The following is a 15,288-nucleotide window of genomic DNA, read 5'->3' on the forward strand; positions in this document are numbered from 1 at the left end:
TCCCGCCCAACCCCCCGGACGGGGAGAAAATTCTTCCCATTGTTTCATAACTTCTCCTGGCTAGGTGAAACATTTCATCCCTCCTTTGAACTCAAGCTAGTCTGGTTTATTTAAAATGCAAACGTCCCCTTTACCTCCTACATTCTCAAACTTCCCCTATATTTACCTATTTAACATTTCAAACCTAGCTTATCTCATACATCAAAGCCCTCAAACCAGCTGCCTTTAATTCAATTAAGTCACACACACATACACAGACATGGACACAGACCCCATTATTACTCTACAATAAATTCCAATAACATTATGAAAATTATATCTTCTTGACACTTGGCAGAGCTCCCTGTGAACCAAAGTTGAGATGATTAATGTACAGCAGCAGAGTCAAAGGCAGGAGAGAGAGCACTCACAGTTGTGTTGAGAGAGGGATGATGTGGTGCAGGATCCTCATGCAGGTGTTCGCCGCTAACCTCACCGTTGCCGCAGGCAGGGTCCACATCCCCACTAGTCAGCGGTATGGCACGCTCCTCAAAGTGAGTGAGGGGTGTAATGTGGGCTACTCCACCCTCCCTGCTGTTGTGAGCCAGCTTCTCTTGCATGAAAACAGGTGGAGAGAGTGTGAGCAGGACACATGGTACTGCATGAAATGTTTGTGTGGTGAGCGGGAACATGGACGGGATAAGGACGTGAGCTCAAGAGGCTATGAGCCTGATGGAGATGTGAGGGTGTGTGAGTTAGTGGTGTTGTCCCTCGAGGTTTGAGATCCTTGTGGATGTGTGATGGGTTTGTGAATGTGAGAGTTGAGAATGATGAGAAGAGTGAGTTACTCTGGTGGAACGGATGAGACTATTCTTCCTCTTTAAGCACTGGATGGCTGTCCTTTTTTGCAGGCTGTTGGCGCTGCAGGGCATTGGTGCTGACCACTGCTGCCACTGCCTCCCATGCTAGATTGGTGAATTTGCTTGTTGGTCTTTGCCCAGGGTGGTGGTAGAGGGCATCACGGTGGGCCTCCACTGTGTCTAGTAGGCACTCGAGGGAGGCATCGCTAAGTTTGGGGGCAGTATGTTTCCTCCCTTTGGCAGCCATCAGTTCCCAGCAGCTCTCTATGCCTTGAAGAGTGTTAACTCTGTGTGCATGGGCGGCCTTTAATATGTCACCCAGTTTACTGAAGGCCTGAGGTGACAGCAGGACGGGTGAATCAGAGGCTGCCTGTGAGCGACTCCGCATATTTCCCAGGAATTAATTATTAATGAAGAGGGATGCGTTGGGGATGGTACGATATGGCGTGAAAAGCATCCATTATGACTAGCGGGTAAAACATCCTCTTTCTCACCCGCTACTGCACTTAGTGCAATTCTGCATTCTGGACTTGAACCCAGAACCTTGAAATTCAGAGGCAAAAGTGCTACCAATTGAGTCATGGCTGACAAATAAGGTTGGTTTGCAAAAAGTTAGGTAATGACAGAACAGCTACTATATTCCAACTGTTTCTCACATTTTATTGTATTTCCATCTCTTCCCTTATGACAGAAGGCTGTGGTCTTTTCTTGCCTCCCCCCAGTGACCGTTCATTGTTGGCCAGTCGTGATAGTGATGTGTCCAGCTGCCTGTTCAGCCATGGTGTGGGCTGGGGAGGTGAGCAACACTGCCAGACCCAATACTGCCACCTGCACCATCCACATAAGAACAGGAGAAGGTTACTCTTCCCCTTGAGCTTGTTCCGACATTTAATCCAGCTATGGCTCATCTGCATCTCAACTCTTTCTACCCGTCTTGGTTATCCAATCCTTAATACCCTTGTCCAACTGAAACATATTGATAGAAAATGTTGGAAATACTCAGCATGTTTGGCACGTCTGAGGAGAGAGAAACGGAGTTCAAGTGTCAGGTCACTGGCCCTGCTTAATCACACTGCCTGCTCTGTGCCTTGATTAATAAAGGAAAGTATACTGTATGTCTTCTTGACCAGGTTATCTACCTGTTCTGCTAGTTTCAGGTCTGTAGAAATGCACTTCTGGGTCTCTCTGTTCCTCTACACTGTACACTGTTCAGTATCCTAACACTTAGTGTGCATTTTTTTGCTTTGTTTGTCTTCCCCAAATATATTACCTCAGGTTTCTCTGGATTTGCCACTTTTCTGTCCACCTGACCAGTCTATTGCTATTATCCTGCAATCTACAGCTTCCTTTCTCACTTATTAACCACATGGCCAATTCTTGTAACACCTGCAAACTTCTTAATCACATTCCCTACATTTAAGTTTAAATCGTTGATATTTACTACGGAAAGCAAGGGGCCCAAAACTGAGCCCTGCAGAATCCCACTGGAAACACAAAAACACCCGTCGACAAACACCCTTTGATTCCTGCTACTGAGCCAATCAGATCTGCCACAATTTTCACCCCTTGGGGCTCCCATAGAGCTGAAACCAGGAGCACCTCAGAGCCCAATTTTGTGGCCATTGATTTACCAAGATGCAAAGAATCATATTTTACCTTCTCTTGTATCCTTAGAAGTAAACCTACATTCTGCTAGTATAATTGCAATGAGTATACATTTACAGATCTGTAGAAAGGTCGGCTGGACACCCTTCAAGAGAAGTGTAAAGGGAAGTTTACTGAAGCCCCTTTCCCCTGAGGTGACCCTTCCTCTAAAATTGAAGAGGTTCCCTGCAAGTTAGTCAGGCTAAGCAAGTTAGCATGAAGAGTCATACAGATTCAAAACGTTAACTCTGTCTTCCTCTCCGCAGATGCTGTCAGACCTGCTGAGTTTTTTCCAGCAATTTTTGTTTTTGTTTCAGATTTCCAGCATCTGCAGTATTTTGCTTTTAGCATATAGTGTTCTCGTCAATAATAATCGGTTAAGCACAAATCATTTTAATTAAACAGAGATTAAAGGGAGAAATGGCTTGTGTTTAATTCACTTAATACTAAAATATCTGAGCTCAATTGTAGAAATCATGTCTTATGTTATAATCCGACTTACTGAAACAGTTACCTGTAATTTCTTAAAATACTGCTGCAATTCAAGTGTCCAGAGCAGTTTGTAATTGACTGGGACTAAAGGCAGTCTGGCTGTGGGATAGTGTGGGGTGGAAGGGTGGGGATGAGCATAGTTTGAGGTGGTTGAATGGTTTTCTTTAATTTAGTTCATTAAAACAAAAATCAAAACGTTATGAGGATGTGTACACTAAAATGGGATGTAGCTTTGATTTGAAGAAGTTATTGCCTTTAATTTAAGCCTTTAGAAGTCAGCTAACTGATCCTTTCTATACATTGGCCGTGATCTTAATCAAGCTTGCACTCAAGTTAAAATCTCTACCCTGTACAGACAGATGTGCAAGAATTGTGCCCTCAACATAATTATCACACAGCACAATGTCAACACACATTAAATCTGGGTGCCTGAGCTTTTCTTCTGAGAGGTAGGTTGTCCACCTGTAATGTTCAGTACCTGGGATCAGTAGCTGATCTTGAGCTACAAATTAATATCAATGACACATGTCACAGATCACCTCTCTGGTGCCATTTCAGATCATTAGTAACAGGACATTCAGCCCATCGAGCCTGCTCCGTTATTCTTCCAGATTGTCGCTGACCTATACCTTGACACCATTGATCTGCCTTCTCAATATCTCTTGATGGCCTTACCCATCAAAAAACTGTTGATCCCAGTGTTGAAAATGTCGAATGAATCCCAACGTCATAGCAAATGTTGCTCATCCAATACCATTGATATAAGACAGAGGGAGTGAACTTCAAAATAGATGAAAGACAATGAGCCCAGAAGCATGAGTGAAGTGATAGATTTTAAGGAAGCTTTTGAAAGTTGGGGGAGATGGACCAAGGTTGAACGGTTTAGAGAAGGGAATGCCACAATATGAGATATAGTGGCCAAAGATTATGCTATTATGAGTTACCTTAGTGGGGATCCTGAGTACAAAATTGCAAAGACTGCTAACATAGGAGTAATTTTTATCTTTACTGCCTGAGTGAGGCAGGTCAGTGAAATGAAAATCGGGACCTTTCCATAACAAACAAATGATGAGTTTTACCATCCAAGCTGGGCAAGGTGAAAATGGCCTTTGTGCTTCCACTTAACCTGTTCTCAGCCAAGGCTTTGAAAGGTGCTTTACACCTGACCTCAGTGCCTCAGATCTAGGGAAGGAAGGAATTAAAGAATCATCACCTTTCATTCCCGACCCTGAGGCAGCAATTCCTGCCAAACAGATCATCTGTGTAGATATGGGGTGAGGAGAACATCCGAGTTTAGCTCTGATGTGCCCCTCCCAAGGTTGAATGCCTGCATGGTTGGCATAAAGAACAGGCTACAAACAGAAAATGCTGGAAATACCCAGCAGGTCAGGCGAGACTGAGGAGAGTTTGTGGAGACAGTAACAGAGTTAAAGCTTCAGCAGCAACAACTTGTATTTAGATAGCACCTTTAATGCAATAAAGCACTCCAAGGAAATTAACAAGGCCATGAAAGATTTGATACTGGGCATCATATGGAGACAGATGATCAAAAGCTTAGTCAAACAGGTAAGCTTTAAGCAGAATTTTAAAGGAAGAGGCTGGAGAGGTTTAGGAAGGGAATTCCTGAGCTTGGGGCTCAAACAGCTGAAGGCATAGAGGCCAATGGTGGAAATGAAAATCAGGGATGTCGTGCAATTACCCTGAAACATGAACTCTGTTTCTCTCTCCACAGATGTTGCCTGACCTGCTACGTGTTTCCAGCACTATCTGTTTATATTTCAGATATACAGCATCCACAGTATTTTGCCTCCTGGTATAAAGAATGGGGGGGTTCTTGGGGAAATTGACACAAGGCTGCCAATCAGGATGCTGTCTGTGATTGTATTCTTTAAATTATTGATGGATATGAATCAAAATAGCTTGTAAGAAAAGCAAAAAGCTTCTTAGCATGACTGGGTTTCATAGTTGTGTTGGACAGCCTCGATGAAAAGGAATAGATAATGTTCTACTTCACACATAGCACTGATATTAAGCAGTCCTGTGTCAAGTATAACATGAGTCAACATGTCATGTCAAGTATCCTCGGTGGGCCTTATTTGTGAAGAGGTTGTGCATAGTCAGTGAATTTTCTAGCAAAAGCTAGGCTAGCAATTTTACAAACAGATTGCTATTCACAAAACTTCTGTTAAAGAATTGCATTCACATTGAGATAGGATTCTGTAGGAGCACAGCGGTAGAGGTTTGGTAGCATAATGTTGCTGGACTGGGCTAATTACCCAGCCATGGGTCCAAATCCCACCACAGTGGTAGGGAATTTAAATTCAATTAAATAAATGTACAGTAAGAAATTAGTGATAATGATTGTCAGATTGTCAGAACACCCATCTGGTTCACTGATGCTCTTTTAGGGAAGGTAACCTGGCCTATATGTGATTCCAGTCCCACAGCAATATGGTTGACTCTTAACTGCCCTCTGAAATGGCTTAGCGAGTCACTTAGCTGCATTCAAGATGGCATTTCACCATCACGTTCTCAAGAGCAAATTTGGACAGACTATAAATGCTGGCCTTGCCAGAGATACCGGATCTTGTGAATGAATAAAAAGATAAACCTCAATTGCTGGAAATCCAAAAACAAAAGGTGTTGCAAGTATATAGCTGGTCAGTCAACAACAGTGAAAGGTTCTCATGTTTAGCTGTGTACCCTTCTTCGGAGGCCAGGACACACCCTTGGTCTTGTCAGCCATGTCTGTGGGTAGCAGCCTTGCCTCCAAGTTAGGGGGCTGTGGGTTCAAGTCCTGCTCTGTGGTCTTGGGAAACAAAGTCTAGGTTGGCACTCCCAGTGCCAGTACCAAGAGAGTGTGGCACTGTTGAATGCGCCATCTGTCAAATGAGACGTTACTCCGAGGCCCTGTCTACTCTCTCACATGGACGGCAACAAGCCTACAGCCACAAATTGAAGAAGAGGAAGTGCATTCTCCCTGATGTTCCTCAATCAATACCATCGTAGCAGATCATTATTTCTCATTGTTGTTTCTGGGACCTCTCTGTGCACAAATTAGCCGCCACATTTCCTACATTATACCAGTACAAAATTATTTAACTGGCTGTCAAGTGCTTTGGGATGTCCTAAGAGCTTCTTATCAACCTGGCTGACATTATGTTGTTGTTAAGTTCCCGTCTTTCGAGTGTTGCTGGTAAGCATTTAACCTTATAGGTTTGTGCCAGTTATTCACATGTGAGGCTCATTGTGGGAGAATCAGCAAAATCACTTGTGGAGCCACAGCACGTGGCTGCTTTAAATTATTTTTAATTGCAGTTAGTCTTTCCCCCTGAACTGGTTCTAATTGTAATATTGTAATATGGTCCCATGCACATGAATCAACAAGATGTATGTCAGGCAGTTTTTAACCATGTACTTTGTAGAAGTGACTTTGTTCAGTCATAATATGTTAAAATGATATGTTGTTGGGATTAAAGGAAGAGGGGTGGGTAGAAGAATGTGCGGAGCGTAAACATGGGCATGGCCAAAGGAGCATGTTCCTGCTGGGCAGAGTGGCCTGTCTCTGTGCTATATATACTTTGTGGTTGCACTGATTAAAAATACAAAACTGCCAACACCCAGTGGAAATGCTCGAATTGAACATTATGATCACAAGACATACAGAGACGCATCCATCTGACCGTTCCTGCTACTCCAGAGGACCTTACAGGTGCCCATCGCACCACCTAACTGAGGCTAAATGATTCCATGGGGAGGATTTTCCCCTCGTCGGGCGAGCGGGGCCAGGAGCGGCTGCTCAACAGTCTGCCACCCGCAATCGGGCCCTGACCGCGATTTCACGCTGGCTGATCAATTAACGGCCTGTACATCTGTGCTAGCTGCGGCTCAGTGGGTGGCACTCTTGCCTCTGCATCTGAAGCTTGTGAGTTCAATCTCACTCCATTTAGACTTGAGCATGCAATCTAGGCTGACGCTTCCAATGTTGTACTGAGAGAGTGCTACACTGTCGGGGCTTCTTGCATCTTTTGGATGAGATGCTAAACTGAGGTCTTGTCTGTTTTCTTAGGCAGACATATAAGATCCCAGGGCACCGTCTTGGAGATAAACAGGCGGGTTGTCCCTGGAGTCCCGGTCAATATTTACCCTTCAATCAAAAATGGATGATCACATTGCTATTTGTGGGAGCTTGCTGTGCACAAATTGGCTGCCGCATTTCCTACCCTGACTACACTTCAAAATGACTTCATTGGCTGTAAAGCACTTTTGGATGTCCTGAGGTCATGAAAGGCGCTATAGAAATGGAAGTCTTTCTTTTAATTTACTTCAAATCCTTACACTCTATCAAGATCCTATAGTTAGTGAACTCACTTGGGGTGTATCAAAGCCTAACTTACCTTGTTAATCATAAGCATGCAATTGCCGATAAGAACTCAGAGCTCTGGAGGAATCCAATACATTTCTTGTAGCCTTATGGAGGCGCTTCAATAAAAGTATATTATTAGACCGTGTGTATAATAATTGAGATGGGAGTTTCAAAACAGTTTAATTTACAGGCTTCGCAGGCTCATCAATTTCACCTCCACCCACCAGAACAACTAAATAAAAGCTCAGATTTCGCATGTATTTATGTCAACTTAAAATGGGAACTCAAACTTTGAACATATCTTATAATCTTCAACCAGCTCTGTGATTCTAAAAGACGGAAGGGCAAAGATGAAATCAAACATGCCTTCATACAATTTAACCCTGTGATCTTGAAAGGAGAGGGTTGTTAGTCTGAAAAGCCTTCTTTATACAAGCTGAACTGGTGCGGTAAGCCTGACAATAGATTTTACCGCTTGTTTATTAGATGTTGAAGGGAATTCAAATAGTGTTCAAGCGGAGTGTTTGTAATGTTGGAAATACAGCAGCCAATCTGATCACAGCAAGGCCCCACAAACAGCTCTGTGATCATGACTTGATTATCTGTTGTTCTTTAGTGATGTTATTTGAAGGATAATTATTGGCCAAAGCATCCCACTGCTTTTCTTTGAAATAGCGCCATGGAGTCCCTTACATTCACTTGAGAGAGGCCAGACAGGGTCCCCCTTTAATGTCTGAAAGATGGCATCTCCCACAGTGCAGCAGTCTCTCTGTACTGGGAACGTCAAACAAGATTTTTGTGTTCAAGTCACTGGGGTGCACCTTGAACCTACAACCTTTTGACCCTAAGGCAAGAATATACCCAGGGAGCTGCAGCTACTAGGTTAATGTAACAGCGAGCTGTCATTTACAGCCATCGATGAGGTTACATCTTCAAAATTACTTTTGTGTAGCCATTTTAAAATATGCTGTGGAGCTGGCAGTTTTATTCTGTTTTTTCTTCTGTCCCTGGGCTTTGTCCCAGTGGACAGAGACTGGGGCATCAACAACAGTTAATATTTGGCACTGTTCTCGCTGAAGGGTTCCAGAACTCAAAGTGATACTGGGGCTAAATGAGTTAAATTTTGATGATAGGAGGCCTAGACTTGGCTCTAGACTTAATTATTCTAATGCACCCTGGCCAGCCTCCCACATTTTACCCTCTGTAAACTTGAGGCCATCCAAATCTCTTTGTGTCTGAATACCAAGTCCTGTTCATCCATCACCCTTGTACTTGCTGATCTACACTGGCCTCTTGGACATTTCTGATTTTAATCGCATCACCATTGGAGGCCCTGCCTTCAGCTGCCTAGGCCCTAAACTCTGGAATTCCTCATTTAAGACATTCCTTAAAACCTATATCTTTGATCAAGCTTTTAGTCATCTGCCCTAATTTCTCATGAAGTTTGGTGTCATATTTTGTTTGATCATGCCTCTGTGAAGCACCTTGGGATGTTTTATTACCTCAAAGGTGTTATAAGTTCTTATTATTTTTGTATTCCTTTGACTATAGAAGATTAAGGGGTGATTAACTAATTCAGGCGGATAGTTGACGGAGTTGATAGGGTAGATGGAGAGAGAAACTATTTCCCCTGGTTGGGGAGTTCAGAACAAGGCAGTGTAACCTAACAGTTACGGCTAGGCCATTCAGGGGTCATGTCAGGAAGCACTTCTTCACAAATGGGAAGTGGAAACCTGGAACTCTCTCCAAATGGAAGCTAAACTGGGTTTGATGGTTTTTTCTTGGTAAGGGTAATCAGGGCATGGGAGGGGCATTGCCAAACATTGGGTCCTGTGGGATAGAGGAGGCCAGATTCAGTGTTTTAAATGGAGTTCTCAAGTTGTCTAGACTGAGCAGCCAGAACTGCAAACCTGAAAGATCAGCTTTAAAATAATTGGACCCATCAGGCTGGGAGTTCCAATTGTTTTAAAGCTGGTCTGTCAGCTCAGTTTCACTAGTTGCAGCACTGTTGCCTCTGACCTTCAGGCAGCTTCGTGGTTCCAATTGTTTTTTTTTTATGAAAGCCCGCCAGAAAACTACAAAGCTGCCCAAAGGTCAGCGGCAGTGTGGCACTCATGAGAGTGCTTTCAGTTGAAAAACGGTAAGTGAAATCTCTGTAATTTTAGAACCAATTAGATGCTGAGTGAGTGTGTGTGTGTGTGTTGTCAGGGTCGAGGGTGGTCGGGGTGTTAGAGTTAGGGTTGGGGGAGCATTGGGTGAGAGGAGGTCGGGGGGTCCGTGGGAGTTTGGAGTGGATTGGTGGGGGTGGGAGGAAGGGAGTACATTTCTCAAAATTCTCTTTTGAATTTAAAAGCATATAAACAGCAGTATAAATTTTCCTTGTGTCCTAAAGTAGCCTGATTCTGATGACGTGCTGTGTTGATGTACCAGAGGCTTGAGAATCTTGGGCCTCATCAAAACCAATGTAAGGAACTAAAAGCCAGGAGTGATAGAAAACAGGACGTTGACTCACTATCGCCCATTTTATTACTCTTGCAAAGTTTGGAATGAAATCTCTATTTATCAATAAGAGATTGCTGAAAGAAAGGTTCTACCTCCCAGGTTCACCCCACCCTGCACCATCTTGTTTAAAATCTAGCTGAAGACGGTCACACTGTGGAACTAAAATGTCTCTGGGGGGAGGATTCCCGAGCATCCATTGTAACTTTTGGCAAAAAAAAAATCCATTGAAATCCCAGAGAAACAGAAAAAAGGGTTATTACCATAAAGGGTCTTTATAGACTTAAAAGCTTCTAGAAATGATTTCTCTCAAGATATTGCTGTCACACCTTTTTTGCTGTTGGAGATTCTTATTTATTAATTCCATTTCTCAATTTAATTTGCCTGTTTCTCCCACACCTCAAACAGCAATTAGAATTTTAAGAAATGCTATTTACACATTAATTTGGTACAAATGTAATGCAACATCATACGGAACCTTCTGATAAGCTGTAAATTCACAGGGGGGAATCGTCCGTGCTCGGTGGTGTGAGTGCACAATATGACAAGAAGGCCAAAAATCAGTTTCACGATGTCGTGAAACCAGTTTGCAATTGCCCGCACAGCCAGTCGATCATGGGCCGTGTCTCCCACCATCGGACATCGGGAACCTCATTGTAATACATCTGCTTATCATTATAAGGCCAGCCCGCCAGACTCATCTCCCCACTGGATTGTCCACCCATCACGCCCACGTGTTTGACAACAACATATAAAAGGCGTGCACTTGGTGGGCTGCACTTTGAGGGGAACTCAGAGGTGACTGCAGAATGACGTTGTGCAGCGCTCACCTGGGTTGCCTGTTGGGCTTCAAGGTTGAGGCCGGTCTGGTGGAGCCCTGCAATACCGAGGGTGTCACACATCGTTGTCGCCTGCTGCATCCTTTACAACCTGGCACTGCAATGGGGTGTGGGGCTGGCTGAGGAGGAGATGCAGGAGCTGGAAGCCTCCTCCGATGAGGAGGATGTTGATGAGCATGAGGGTGAGAAGGTTCTTGAAGGTGATGATGACGGCGTGAGGCTCTCGCACTGGCCAGACGAAGCTGGTGCACTCGGGAGACCCTCATAGCTGATAGATTTGTGGAGGATGATGAAGACATGCAGTGAGGAGATGCCATGGGTCCTCATATTGAATCTGTGAACATTTGACTCCAGTCTGGCTTATGGCAGCGCACATATCCTCTCTGATAATGCTTCTGTCATGAAGACACAGTGGAGGCCCTAATAGTCGCTCGATTGCAGGAGGATGATGATGATGACATGCAGTGAGGACACTCCATAGATCTTCACATAGCTTCTGAGAATGTCTGACTCCTGTCTGGCCGAGGGCAGCTTGCTTGCACTCTGTGATCAGGGTCATATCGAGATAGAGCACATAGCCCTTTGTCAGCCTTTAACACCTGAGCCCTTCAGGGGCACAGCTTCACTGGTCACAGATGTTGAAGAAATGGGGGCCAGCCCCACCTTAAAGGTGCTGAGAGCACCCAGAGAGAACGACTGAACTCTGTGACACCTGCCCACTACATTCTGGCAGCAATGACAAGCACCATCGAGGTGCAGGCATCAGTAATGTGTCTTTGGCCTGAAGGCTGCACAAAGCACAGGAAAGAGGGCCTGGACTGAGACACCTGCCTTTATCTTGTGCATAAAGATTTCACATCTGAGTGACACAAACACTGCTCATCAGAAAAAGGAGCCACAGGCAAGGAGACATTTTTGGGAGTTTATTTACAATAGTAAACATCACATTCAAGTGACTAACATCCATGCTCAGGCTGTGCAACTACCTCTTCTTAACCTTCCCAACTCTGCCGCTAAGTCTTGGTACTCCCTGGACATCCACAACAGAGCTGGAGGCAGCCTGCTGATTGCTGTGCCCTGTCTGTAATGACCTTGGCTGGTGGCCTCTGGAGGCCCAAGACCGGGAGGGCCCCGGCTTGTTTTCAGGGTCCTGCTGTGGGGCAGTGACACCCTCCTCGGCCTGTGGAGCTGGAGCTGCTGAGGTCAAAGGAAGACAGGAATCGGACACTCCTGGAGTCACCCACATGGATGGCCCCAGGGGGTACACCTGCTGATCCTCCTCCCTATGGGTGCCTGAGGGGCCCCAGGCTGACTCCTTGAGAAGAAGGGGTAACTGGAGTGAGACCGAGCTGCCCCGCACCCCTCTCGTTTCCACACTGTTGGAGGCCAACTCTGGCGTCGGCGATGGAGTTCAGCCAGTGCAGCAGTGCAGGGGCGATGTCCTGGACCAAGGTCTCCATAGCGGCCATCATTCTACCCGCGTTGACCTCGGTGTGTTGGCATGCCGGTGCTATTACCTCAGCCTGAAGGTGGACAGGATCCTCCATCGTGCTTTGCAATCTGAGAGGTGCAGTGGACATCCCTTCCTAATGTTCCTGAGCTTGCCTTTGCAGCTCCAGCAACTGTGACATGACCGAGTCCAGAGGCTCGTCATCTGAGTCGGACTCAAAACATTTCTGGGCTCCAGCAGTCCTCTGAGTGCCAGGGACCTGGGAATTCCCTGCCGCGGATCAGAAAGTGCAATGTGCTCTCAACATTGCAATCCTGAGGCTACTCTGAAGCTAGGTCCCACCGAGGTGTGTGTCTCTGTATTGGCGGAGGGTGGGTGCTGTGGTGGGACTTCAGGGACTGTCTCAGCAGACCCCTCTACTGAACTTCCCTCGGGGCTTGATTAGAGGTCCTGGGTCGTGGACCCCCTCAGCTGTTTCCCAGATGTGCCTGCGAAAGCAAGGGGAGAAAATTAGTGCACGGCAGTGGCCTGTGAAAAAGGACACATCACTCACAGCATGGTTGTCCAATGGACGTTGCACTGTTGGATCCTCACTTGGTTGAGCACTGCCGACCTCACTGTCAGCACAGGAATGGTCCAGATGCTCACCAGCCAGCTAGTGAGCACCTTGAATTCAGGCATTCCTCCTCCGGTCTGCGACCTCTCCCTCTTGTTGTACGCCAACTTGTCCTGCATGAAGACAGATGGAAGAGTGTATGCAGGGTGCCTTCCAAGCTAGACGATAAGGATGCCTGGCATGTGTGGGCGGTGAGTGGTCTCATGGATGGGATGAGGACAATGAAGGTGTGTGTGAGAGAGCGAATGGTGATGTCCCTTGCACTGGCAGTGAATGAGAGCCCTATGGATGTGTGATGGGTTTCTGAGTGTGTGAGTTGAGAGTGATGAAGAGTGACTTACCCTGGAGGAACGGAGGAGATCATTCATCCTCTTGCAGCACTGGGTGGCTGTCCTCTTTTGCAGGGCATTGGCACTGATCACTGCAGCCACCACCTCCCAAACCAGATTGGTAATGTTGCTGCCCATCCTGCAGCCAGAGTGGGGTTAGAGGACATCATGGGTCTTTACTTCATTGAAATGGTGCTTGAGGGAGTCGTCATTGGGCTTGCCCTTTGGGGCCATGTCTTCCATGCAGCAGTCTTGGGCTGGAAGCACGGGGAGGTGGGCGCCTGGCTGCACTCTAAATATGGCGCCTGGTGTGAAGAAAAGTGAGGTGATGGCATGGTGGGTGAACGAGAGCCCGCCCGCCACGGAAACATGGGAATGCATAATTAATGCGGCCGGTTTGGGATGATATGGCGTGAGAAGCCGTCATTGTGGCTGGCAGGTAAAACATCATTTTACCTGTCCACTACTGCACTTAGTGCAAACCCAGGCTGATTCTACCCACAGTGTACAATACAATTGTACAACAGTGGGTTGGTGTCAGGGAAGTCAGAATGGAAAGGTTATATTAGCTACAGACTTGAATTGTTTTTGTCAATGTAGTGATTTCTTTGTAGCCACTTTCCTAGTATCGGTTCATTGCTCTGTGATTAATTATCCTTACAGAATCAGTATTGGGCCTCTAATTTCATCATTGTTACAGTCACTTACTGCAAGCAGATGTGATGAAAGAAAAACAAAACCTAAATTTGTACATCACCTTTCATGATGTCTCAAATTGCTTCAGAGCCAATTAAGTACTTTTGAGTTGTAATCACTCATATAATGTAAGCATGGTTATCAAATAGTAGAGCAGGTGCAAGGGCCTGAATGGCCTACTCCTGCTCCTAATATATATGTTTGCATGTTATTCTGGATAGATGGGATGAAATGGGCTAGATAGACTTTGTCATCCGTAATTAGCTTGTGAACAGAGGGTGGAATCATGGCTGGAGCTCTGTTTAATTTGTTGCTAATGAAAGTTTCCTGTGAGTAGGCTTTGTGGGGTGAAATTGCCAGGACAGGAGTGCAAAATGGGTTCAGAGTGAACCAGTAACCTGTTTTACACTGCACGTGATTCTCAAGAACCTTTTCCATTGACTTGAATCTTGTCCTTTTGTCTACTTACCTATTATCTCACTCTATCTTGGTAGTTTTATGAGTGTTTTGAGGTATTAAAATATCACGATAAAGTTGTGTTGCATGTTGCCATTATCATAGAAACTCAGAAAAATAGAAACTAGGAGCAGGAATAGATCATTTGTTCCTTCAAGCCTGCTCCGCCATTCAATATGATCATGGCTGATCCCCTACCTTAACGTCTGACTCCTGCTGTCTCCCCATACCCCTTGACATCTTCAGAGTCCATAAATCTATCTAGTTCCTTCTTAAATATATTCAGTGACTTGGCCTCCACAGCCTTCTGTGGCAGAGAATTCTACAGGCTCACCACCCTCTAAGTGAAGAAGTTTCTCCTCATCTCAGTCCTAAATGACCTACCCTGAATCCTGAGACTGTGACCCCTTGTTCTAGACCCCCCCAGCCAGCGGAAACATCAACCCTGCTTCCAGTCTGTCCAGCCCTGTCAGAATTTTATACGTTTCAATGAGATCCCCTCTCATCCTTCTAAACTCCAATGAATACAAGCCTAGCTGACCCAATCTCTCCTTATACAACAATCCTGCCACCCGAGGAATCAGTCAGATGAATCTTCGCTGCACCCCCTCTATGGCAAGTGTATCCTTTCTTCCATAAGGAGACTAAAACAATACTCCAGGGCCAGACTACTGCTGTCGGCATGCGGGGGTGGGCCAGACATGCTGGTGCGCAAAATGACACAAGATGACGTTGGGCGTGTGTCTTGACATCATCGCGCGTCATTCCTATATTGCGTTCGCCCGAATTGTCAAAACCTATTAAGGCCATTAAGGAAGTCATTAACATCATTAACGCCGTTGCCTGTCCAACCTTAAGGTTGGCGGGCAGGCGAAGAGCCCAAGGGGCCTTTGCCTTTTCCAGGAAACCTCATCCACGGGCAGGATGAGATATCCTGAATGTTTAATAAAATCTTTAAATAAGTTTTGCTAAGTGTACAAACATGCCCCAGCTCATGTGACACCGCCACATGAGGGGACATGTCTAACTAATTTTTCTCTTTATTTCTTATGAAGTTTCAAT

The sequence above is a fragment of the Carcharodon carcharias genome, chromosome 15 (genome assembly GCF_017639515.1).
Source record: "Carcharodon carcharias isolate sCarCar2 chromosome 15, sCarCar2.pri, whole genome shotgun sequence".
In the NCBI taxonomy this organism is placed as follows: Eukaryota; Metazoa; Chordata; class Chondrichthyes; order Lamniformes; family Lamnidae; genus Carcharodon; species Carcharodon carcharias.